Source organism: Bos indicus, chromosome 20 (assembly GCF_029378745.1).
Source record: "Bos indicus isolate NIAB-ARS_2022 breed Sahiwal x Tharparkar chromosome 20, NIAB-ARS_B.indTharparkar_mat_pri_1.0, whole genome shotgun sequence".
In the NCBI taxonomy this organism is placed as follows: Eukaryota; Metazoa; Chordata; class Mammalia; order Artiodactyla; family Bovidae; genus Bos; species Bos indicus.
This window is the reverse complement of record NC_091779.1, coordinates 70,133,587-70,144,076: the sequence shown is the minus strand read 5'-3', so window position 1 is coordinate 70,144,076 and position 10,490 is coordinate 70,133,587. Positions and strand designations below refer to the sequence as shown.

Genomic DNA, 10,490 nt, shown 5'->3' with positions numbered 1-10,490 from the left:
TTCTGTCTCTATTTGCTTTAAATATCTTGGAGGTTTCAGAGAAGGCAATGGCACCCCACTCCAGTACTCTTGCTTGGAAAATCCCATGGATGGAGGAGCCTGTTAGGCTGTAATCCATGGGGTCGCTAAGAGTCGGACACGACTGAGCGACGACTCCACTTTCACTTTTCACTTTCATGCATTGGAAAAGGAAATGGCAACCCACTCCAGTGTTCTTGCCTGGAGAATCCCAGGGACGAGGGAGCCTGGTGGGCTTCCGTCTATGGGGTCGCACAGAGTCGGACATGACTGAAGTGACTTAGCATAGCATAGCGTATCTTGGAGGTTTAAATACATACTAATATAGAATTTCCACAGCTTTCTTTTAATCATCCATAAAACTGAAATAATTAAGTATAAATCTAAATCTGGCGATACGTGTGTGCCATCTACTCACATAAACCTACAAAAATGATTAAAGAAATCAAAGAATTCTAAATACAATGGAGAATTCCATGCTCATGAGTGGAAAGACTCAGTATTGTTAACCTGTTGATTCTTTCCCAGGTGACTTACAGATTCAACACAATCTCAACCAAAATCCCAGGAACACAGTTCGCAGGTTTTGGCAAACTGATTCTAAAGTGTACATTGAGGAGCAAAGACCAGGAAAAGCTGACACCATGATGGGGAAGGATAGTAAAGTTGGAGCACTTCCGCAGCCTGACCTCAAGATTCACTGTGAAGCTGCAGCAACCCAGTCCCGGTGTGATGGGAGCACAGACACATAGATCAGGGGAGCAGAAAGAGAGCCCACGCAGAGATCCACACAGATGCCTCCAACTCACTCCTGGAGAAGGGTGAGACGGTTAACTGAAAGATGTAACAGCTGGGCATTCACCTGCAAACAGAATGAGCCGGGACACCTTAGATCCTTCACAGACATTAATTCGAAGCTCATCGTGGAGCTAAACATAAAATGCAATAGTTAAAAAAGCTCTAGAAGAAAGCAGAGCAGACAAACTAGAGGACCTTGGGTTTGTTGATGCCGGATATGATGTGGAAGTCAATGCTGAATATTCATTGGAAGGACTGATGCTGAAGCTCCAATACTTTGGCCACCTGATGCAAAGAGCTGACTCGTTTGAAAGACCCTGATGCTGGGAAAGGCTGAAGGCAAGAGGAGAAGTGGGCAACAGAGGGTGCGATGGTTGCGTGGCATCACCAACTCAGTGGATGTGAGCTTGAGCAAGCTCCGGGAGATGGTGAAGGACAGGGGAGCCAGGCGTGCTGCAGTCCACGGGGTCACAAAGGGTTGGACGTGACTTAGCTACTGAGCAACAACATGACATGGTATCCAGTGGGATCTGGGACAAACAGGCACAAAATCAGGGAGTCTTTGTAAAGTATGGACTTCGAGTGATACAATGTTCTGGAGTTGGTTTGTTAATTGTTACAGATGCACCTTACTGAACTGGATGTGGATGATCCATGGAAGCAGATCACGGTAGACGGAAACTTTTTGCAATTTTTCTGTAATTCTACAACCCTCCTTAAAATAAGCTTTTTGTTTTTTGTTTTTTTAAAATAAGCCAAGTACTGACCTGGAGATTTTACATAAAGTGCACATCTTTGTTACTTCTCGGGTAAAAAAAATGTTGACAACATAGGGTCCACGAGAAATCTTGTTATTCAGAATCAACGTGGAATTTTAACACACGTGTAGCATATTCATGCGGGCCTCCCAGATGGCGCTGGTGATAAACAATCAGCCTGCCATTGCAGGAGACACAAGAGGTGGGAGTTCGGTCTCTGGGGCTGGGAAGATCCCCTGGAGTAGGAAGTGGCAACCCACTCCAGTATTCTCTCCTGGGAAATTCCATGGACAGAGGAGCCTGGCGTGCTGCAGTCCATGGGGTTGCAAAAGTCAGACACGTCTGAGCGACTATGCATAATGTACACATGCCCATTTTATTGGACATATATATGTTTATTGGCAAAAAACGCTGCATTCAGCCAGAGCCTTGAGTCACTGCTCACTTCCTGCTGACCCCGGGAGCCACGGACGCTGTCCTGCGCAGAGATTACACGACTCCTGTAATTTTGTCCCCTCTCGCTCTCCGATCAGATATGCGAGGCCCTGACAGCAAATTTGAACACGTGTTTCTCCTGTAGATTTTGACAGAGTGCTGTTATTTCCTGTGTAGGAACAGTCCAATTTCCTGCCCACCATTTCAGGTTTTCTGCCGGGATGCAGGATAACATCTCCTGGCCACTCTGAGTGTGGTTTGAACTCTGAAGATGTCTGATGGAGGAAGTGATTGAATCCATTCTTTCCACCCCAAACTTAATGTCGAAATGATTACTCATCTCTCTACTCATAATGCCTATATTGCATGCTGGGGTTGGAAATACAGAAATCTAATTAAAACCTCCCACTTCTTTTAACACTCTAAGTGCCACGCCAGGTTGGTTTTACAAAGCACAAATGCTCTGAGTCTTTGTTCATGACCCAACGTCGCGTGTTTGAAGGCTTGGTTTTCTGGAAGGAGCCTAGGAGTGTGAAAGTCAGTTTCTAACTGTGGAAAGAAAACCTTTAAGAGTCCGGTGCGGCCTGCGGCAGTCCCGCTTGGCCTCTGCCCACTCCACCCCTGTGTGTGCAGGCAGACGCTGAGGTCAGGCTGCCTTCACTGCAGCCAGTCAGACCCTCACAAGCTGCTGTGTCCCTCCAGGAGAGGTCATTTTCTATAAAACATCAGCTGAAGCCCTGAAACGTGCCTTGCTCAGCATTTGCAATGCCTTGTCAATGACTTACGGTGAAGACTATTCAGCCCTGCCCTGAGGAGACCTCGGCCTCTCAGGAGATAAGCACCCTCTTGGATCACCTCCTGCGGGCAAGAACCAGGACCCATAGCTTTTCTGTTTTTAAATGTGGATTTCTGCTTGTATTAGCACAAAGAAAACTCTTTTGTGTGGTTCATGTTCCCAAGAAAATAAATATCATGGACACTTACTAGTATCAGAGAGTTCACAACGAGCTCTCAAAATCTGATTTTTGAGTTATTAATCTGAATTTCACTATTATCCTGCCAAAAAGACACTGTTCTTGTTTTCAAGTAATGATATAGGGAACCCACAAACAAAAAACATGGTTCAGAATGAATTTGGTAAAAATTCGTGTCTTAGTTGGGATTTTCCTGGTGGCTCAGGTAGTAGAGAATCCATCTGCAATTCTTGGGTTCAGTCCCTAGGTTCAGGAGACTTGGGTCCAATCCTTCGGTTGGGAAGATCCCCTAGAGCAGGAAATGGCAGCCCACTTCAGTCTTCTTGCCTGGAGAATTTCATGGACAGAGGAGTCGGTGGGATGCTGTCCATGGGGTCCCCAGGAGTTGGAATGAGTGAAAAAGCGCACGCACACACTGTCTTAGCAATGACGGCGGGAAGTGCTGTTTTAAGCATTTATGTGGTGACAGACCCAGAAGGCCATTCCCCGTTACCAGCGTCTCTTCACACCCTCAGGGTGGCTCCTGAGGACAGAGCCCGGGACGCGGGACAGGCCAGGACAGGCCAGGACACAGGGGAGGCTCTATGGGACAGCACTGGGTCACGGAGCAGGGCCCGGACGGCATCCAGGGGCGGCCTTCAGCCTCCCCTGCCAACGGAGTGTGTGTCATTATGGTGACAAACAGCCTTGTTTTGGTTTTGTTTTTTTTTTTTTTTAACTTTGAAGGTGAAACGTTTAATTTTAAAATGTCCTCAGGAAATAGAGATATTGGGAAGCGGACTCTCGTTCTTTGTGTGACTTGTACAAGCAAACGTCGCAGAAAGTGTGGGCCGTGCCTCTGCGGGCCCCTGAAGAGCATCGGCTCTGAACCGGATCACCGGGACCCCAGGGGGCCTGCAGAGCGTGTGTGAGCCCCTGCGGCTCGCGTGGCGTCCTGTGTCCACCGCTGTGCGTGCTGCCGGCGCCTCTGCTTCCGGGCTGGTCGCGCTGTCCTTGCAGGTGGAACCGGGCTCACCGGGGCCAGTGCAGCAGGAGAAACAGACGGCAGCTCCGGGCAGGAGGTCTCCATCTGAGTCCCTGCTCTGAGCCCGAGCTGCTGAGCTCCCACCACAGAGGGTGCAAAGGCTGCCAGCCTGTCCACGGCCCAGCCTTGGCCCTCTGCCCACGGGTCAAACCTCTGGCCACTCAGCACACCGTTCAGCCCACCCCCCTCATGCTGTTTGCCGGCCGCTCCCCTACTCCTGCCCTGGGGCTCTGCTCAGGGTCCTTCCAACCGACTTCAGGGGGCTGACCACCCCCCGGCCCTCAGAAGGGCCTGGTGGAAGGCACTCCTCACAGCACAGAAAGCTCTGAACCTGCCCTGTTTCCTGGAGGCTGACAGCACATTTGCAAATGAAACCACAAAATACTAACAAGAGGGCAGGGCACCCATGCAGAGGTTTTCAAACCTCAGCAACAGGCAGGTGTTGGGTAAACTTTCCAGCTTTATTCCTGGTGGAAGTACCCTTGCTGTTATAGCTTGGCAAGTCGTTCCCTCTCTTTTAATTTATTCTGTTTGCAGGTCACTACTTGCCTCTAGACTTTATTTTTGGGGGCTCCAAAATCACTGCGGATGGTGACTGCAGCCATGAAACTAAAAGACACTTGCTCCTTGGAAGAAAACCTATGACAAACCTAGACAGTGTATTAAAAAACAGAGACATCATTTTGCCAACAAAGGTTTGTCTAGTCAAAGTTACGGTTTTTCCAGTAGTCATGTATGGATGTGAGAGTTTGGACCACAAAGAAGGCTGAGCACTGAAGAACTGATGCTTTCTAACTGTGGTGCTGGAGAAGCCTCTTGAGAGTCCCTTGGACAGCAAGATCAAGCCAGTCAATCCTAAAGGAAATCAACCCTGAATATTCATTGGAAGGAATGATGCTGAAGCTGAAACTGCAATACTTTGGCCACCTGATGCAAAGAGCTGAGTAATTGGAAAAGACCCTGATGCTGGGAAAGATTGAAGGCAGGAGGAGAAGGGGATGACAGGATGAAATGGTTGTATGGCATCACCGACTCAATGGACATGAGTTTGAACAGACTCCAGGAGATTGTGAGAGACAGGGAACCCTCGTGCTGTATTCCATGGGGTCACAAAGAGTCAGACAGGGCTTAGTGACTGAATAACAAGAACAATTTGCCTCTCAGTGTAACTCTGGTCTTTATGACGATGGTCCCTGATAAGCAGGACAAATGATTTCACACACCTGGGAGTGAGGTTGACCCCACTGAATCCTGGGAACAGACGGGAGGCTGGGGAACCAATCTGCCAGCCCTCCTTGTGGTGAAACCATGTTGAAGAAAAATCAGAAAAAGAGTAAATATAATACTGAACCACTCTGCTGTACCTCAGAAACTAACACCTTGCTGTAAATTAACTGTACTCCAATCAAAGAAGACCGGGGTCCAAGTCTTGACTTTATTCTGCTCTAAACAACAGACTGGTTCCAAATAGGAAAAGGAGTACGTCACGGCTGTATATTGCCACCCTGCTTATTTAACTTCTATGCAGAGTACATCATGAGAAACGCTGGCCTGGAAGAAGCACAAGCTGGAATCAAGATTGCCGGGAGAAATATCAGTAACCTCAGATATGCAGATGACACCACCCTTATGGCAGAAAGTGAAGAGGAACTCAAAAGCCTCTTGATGAAAGTGAAAGAGGAAAGTGAAAAGTTGCCTTAAAGCTCAACATTCAGAAAACGAAGATCATGGCATCTGGTCCCATCACTTCATGGGAAATAAATGGGGAAACAGTGGAAACAGCGTCAGACTTTATTTTTGGGGGCTCTAAAATCACTGCAGATGGTGACTGCAGCCATGAAATTAAAAGAAGAAAAGTTATGACCAACCTAGATAGCATATTCAAAAGCAGAGATATTACTTTGCCAACAAAGGTCCGCCTAGTCAAGGCTATGATTTTTCCAGTGGTCATGTATGGATGTGAGAGTTGGACTGTGAAGAAGGCTGAGCACCGAAGAATTGATGCTTTTGAACTGTGGTGTTGGAGAAGACTCTTGAGAGTCCCTTGGACTGCAAGGAGATCCAACCAGTCCACTCTGAAGGAGATCAGCCCTGCGATTTCTTTGGAAGGAATGATGCTAAAGCTGAAACTCCAGTCCTTTGGCCACCTCATGCGAAGAGTTGACTCATTGGAAAAGACTCTGATGCTGGGAGGGATTGGGGACAGGAGGAGAAGGGGACAACAGAGGATGAGATGGCTGGATGGCATCACTGACTCAATGGACGTGAGTCTGGGTGAACTCCAGGAGTTGGTGGTGGACAGGGAGGCCTGGTGTGCTGCGATTCATGGGGTTGCAAAGAGTCAGACACGACTGAGCGACTGAACTGACTGACTGAGTGACGGACTGGAACCCCCTTGGACTGTGTGGATCACAACAAACTGTGGAAAATTCTTAAAGAGATGGGAACACTAGACCATCTTATCTGCCTCCTGAGAAATCTGTATGCAGGTCAGGAAGCAACAGTTAGAACAGGACATGGAACAACAGACTGGTTCCCAAATCGGAAAAGGAGTACGTCAAGGCTGTATATTATCACCCTGTTTACTTAACTCATGTGCAGAGTACATCATGAGAAATGCCAGGCTGGATGAAGCACAAGTTGGAATCAAGATTACCAGGAAAAATATCAATCACCTCAGATATGCAGATGAAATCAACCTTATGGCAGAAAGCAAAGAACTAAAGAGCCTCTTGATGAAAGTGAAAGAGGAGAGTGAAAAAGTTGGTTTAAAACTCAACATTCAGAAAACTAAGATCATGGCATCTGGTCCCATCACTTCATGGCAAATAGATGGGGAAACAATGGAAACAGTGGCAGACTTTATTTTGGGGGTTCCAAAATCACTGCAGGTGGTGACTGCAGCCATGAAATTAAAAGCTGCTTGCTCCTTGGAAGAAAGGTTATGACCAACCTAGACAGGATACTAAAGAGCAGAGACATTACTTTGCCAATAAATGTCCATCTAGTCAAAGCTATGGTTTTTCCAGTAGTCGTGTGTGGATGTGAGAGTTGGACTATAAAGAAAGCTGAGCCCTGAAGAATTTGATGCTTTTGAACTGTGGTGTTGAAGAAGACTCTTGAGAATCCCTTGGACTGCAAGGGGATCCAACCAGTCCATCCTAAAGGAAATCAGTCCTGAACATTCATTGGGAGGACTGATGCTGAAGCCGAAACTCCAATACTTTGTCCACCTAATGTGAAGAACCAACTCATTGGAAAAGACCCTGATGCTGGGAAAGATTGAAGGCGGGAGAAGGGGACAACAGAGGATGAGATGGTTGGATGGCATCACCAACTTGATGGGTATGAGTTTGAGCAAGCTCTGGGAGTTGGTGATGGACAGGGAGGCCTGGTGTGCTGCAGTCCCTGAGGTCACAAAGAGTTGGACATGACTGAGTGACTGAACTGAACTGAAATGAAACCTCCTGTGGATGGCCACTGACCCGGTGCATGAGGCATAGCCCCAGGCCGTGTTGCTGACCTACCCACGTCTTTTAAAATCTGCTAATAGGGTGAATTACATCAATTGCTTTTTGAATGATGATTTAGCCTTGCATTCCTGAAATAAATCGCTTGTGGTTATGTTTTATTATCCTTTTTACATATTGTTGGATTGTATTTGCTGAAACTTTGTTGAGGATATTTACATCTATGTTCATGAGCTATATTTGTCTGCAGTTTTCTTGTAATGTCTTTTTGGTTTTTGATTGATTGTTTGTTTAATCATAGCTATGCTCCTCATGTATGATGACTTGGGAAGTGATCCCTCTTTTCAGTTTCCTTAGAGTTTGTGTACTCTAAGTAAATTTTCTTCCTTAAATATCTGGCATAATGTGGGAGTGGAGTTTCCTTTGTAAAATGTTTCTTAACTAGAAAACCAATTTTTGACAGAATGTGATCATTCAAATCATGTTTATTTTAAGTGAGCATTTACAGTATGTGTCTTTCATGGAATTTACCTGTTTTATTTATCTAAGTTCTCTAAATTCATAAGCACATAATCGTATTTCCTTACTATACTTTTCATTTTGGTAGGATCTAAAGCAATTTCACCTCTTTCATTTCTATACTGGTAATTAGTGCTTTCTTTTTTTTTCTTGGCCCACTTGGACAGGGGTTTATGAATTTCATTCATCTTTTTGTAGCGCCATTTCCTTTCTGTTACTTTTGTCTTTTCGGCTCCATTGCTATCTGGTCTTCTTATTTTCTTCCTTCTGCTCACATTGATTTTTAACTTACTTTTCTCTTTCTACTTTCTTATGAAAGTAGCTTAGGTCATGTATCTGAAATATTTTATTCTTTCTAAAGAAGCATTTTAAGGCTATAAAATTCCTTTCTAAGTGGGTGGTTAGCTGCAAGACACATGCTTTTTTAAATTTCTTATAATTGAATATATTTTTTTCAATCTCTTTTTTTTGTTTGACCTGTGATTTATTTAAAAATCTGCTTACCAAATATTTAGGGATTTCCCTAATAATTTCATGTTCTTTATTTTTATTTAGTTCTATTATGATCTGGCTAAGTGGTAAAGAATCTGCCTGCCAATACAGGAGACACAGGAAACTCGTGTTTGATCCCTGGGTTGGAAAGATCCCCTGGAGGAGGAGATGGGAACCCAATCCAGGGTTCTTGCCTGGAAAATCCCATGGACAGAGGAGCCTGGAGGGCTACAGTCCATGGGGATGCAATGAGTTGGACACGACTGAGCATGCACACACGTTATGATCTGAGACATGCTTTGTATAATTCTAGTTGTCTTACATTTGTTAAAACTTGCTGTCCTTTCTGTCTCTGCTGCCACCTTGGCACCTGTGAAAAAGCGTATGGTGAAGCAGGAGGAAGGGGGCGAAAGAAAAAGAAAAGCAGGTCCTGGAGCTTCCTCTTGACTGTACCTACCTGGTAGAAGATGGAGTCATGGATGAGGCCAATCTTGGGCAGTTTCTTCGGGAGAGAATCAAAGTGAAAGAAAAGCTGGGAATCTTGGTGGAGGGGCTGTTACAACCGAGAGAAACAAAAGCAAGATTACTGTAGCTTTTTCCCCAAAAGGTATTTGAAATATCTCACCAAAAAATATCTGAAGAATAATCTATGTAGTTATGAGTAGTTGCTAGCAGCAAAGAAAATTATAAATAGTGTTACTTCCAGATGAACCAGTTTGAAGAGGAGGAAAATGAAGAGTAAAACTCAGTTATCTGGAATATGTGTGCTATTGCTATTGCTATTGCTAAGTCGCTTCAGTCGTGTCCGACTCTGTGCGACCCCATAGACGGCAGCCCACCAGGCTCTCTGTCCCTGGGATTCTCCAGGCAAGAACACTGGAGTGGGTTGCCATTTCCTTCTCCAATGTGTGAAAGTGAAAAGTGAAAGTGAAGTCGCTCAGTTGTGTCCGACGCTTAGCGACCCCATGGACTGCAGCCTCCCAGGCTCCTCCATGCATGGGATTTTCCAGGCAAGAGTAGTGGAGTGGGGTGCCATTGCCTTCTCCAGGAATATGTGTATAACTTCTTAAATAAAACAAAGAACACCAGCAGCAACAAAAAGACAGCTGCACTCAGGACACAATTTGGTGAGCACGTACGCGCACCACGCATGTGCTAAGCCGGCTCAGTCGTGTCTGACTCTCTGTGACCCTGTGAATTGTAGCCCCTGACTCCTCTGTCCATGGGATTCTCCAGGCAAGAATACTGGAGTGGGTTGCCACGCCCTCCTCCAGGGGGTCTTCCAGACCCAGGCATCCAGCCTGCATTTCTTGGGTCTCCTGCAGTGGCATTCAGGTTCTTCACGCGGGAGCCACATGGGAAGCCGTGAACACCATATTTGGTGTTGCTGTCACTCAGTCATGCTTGACTCTGTGGCCCCATGGACGGCAGCACGTCAGGCCTCTCTGTCCTTCACCATCTCCTGGAGCTTGCTGGCTCAAACTTGTGTCCATCGAGTTGGTGGTGCTATCCAACCATCTGGTCCTCTGCCATCCCCTTTTCCTCCTGCCTTCAATCTTTCCCAGCATCAGGGAAAAATTAAATATACACCACATATAAGATATGGAACGTAACATATACTGTACATCACTTGTCAACATATTGGTTACTATTCCACATACGCTTGAAAAGAACACATATCCCGCTGTTGCTGGGGGAAGTGTTCTGCTGATGTGAAGGTCGACTGGGTCCGGTTTGGTAATAACGCTGCTCAGCCCATGTGTGTCTTCCCGGATCCGTGTCTCTTATCTTAACTCTAGCTCTGCCTATCTGTTGACAGAGGCGTGAGGAGGCCTCCAACGGTGAACGTGCGTCTGTCTGTTTATTCTTGTGGTTCTATTAGCTTTGACTTTATGACCTTCAAGTCCTTGTTGTTAGTAGTCACGCTTAGAATTAATTTTTTATCGTTATATAATATCTTTTTATCCTTGGTAATATTTCTTGCTCCAAGTCTATATTACCT

General features: G+C 45.9%; 1 pseudogene; it reads left to right on the top strand.

Moving 5' to 3' along the window:
* The first annotated feature begins 8,782 nt into the window (after positions 1 to 8,782).
* LOC109574740 (large ribosomal subunit protein eL22 pseudogene) lies at positions 8,783 to 9,230 on the top strand (annotated as a pseudogene).
* The last annotated feature ends 1,260 nt before the right edge of the window (positions 9,231 to 10,490 follow it).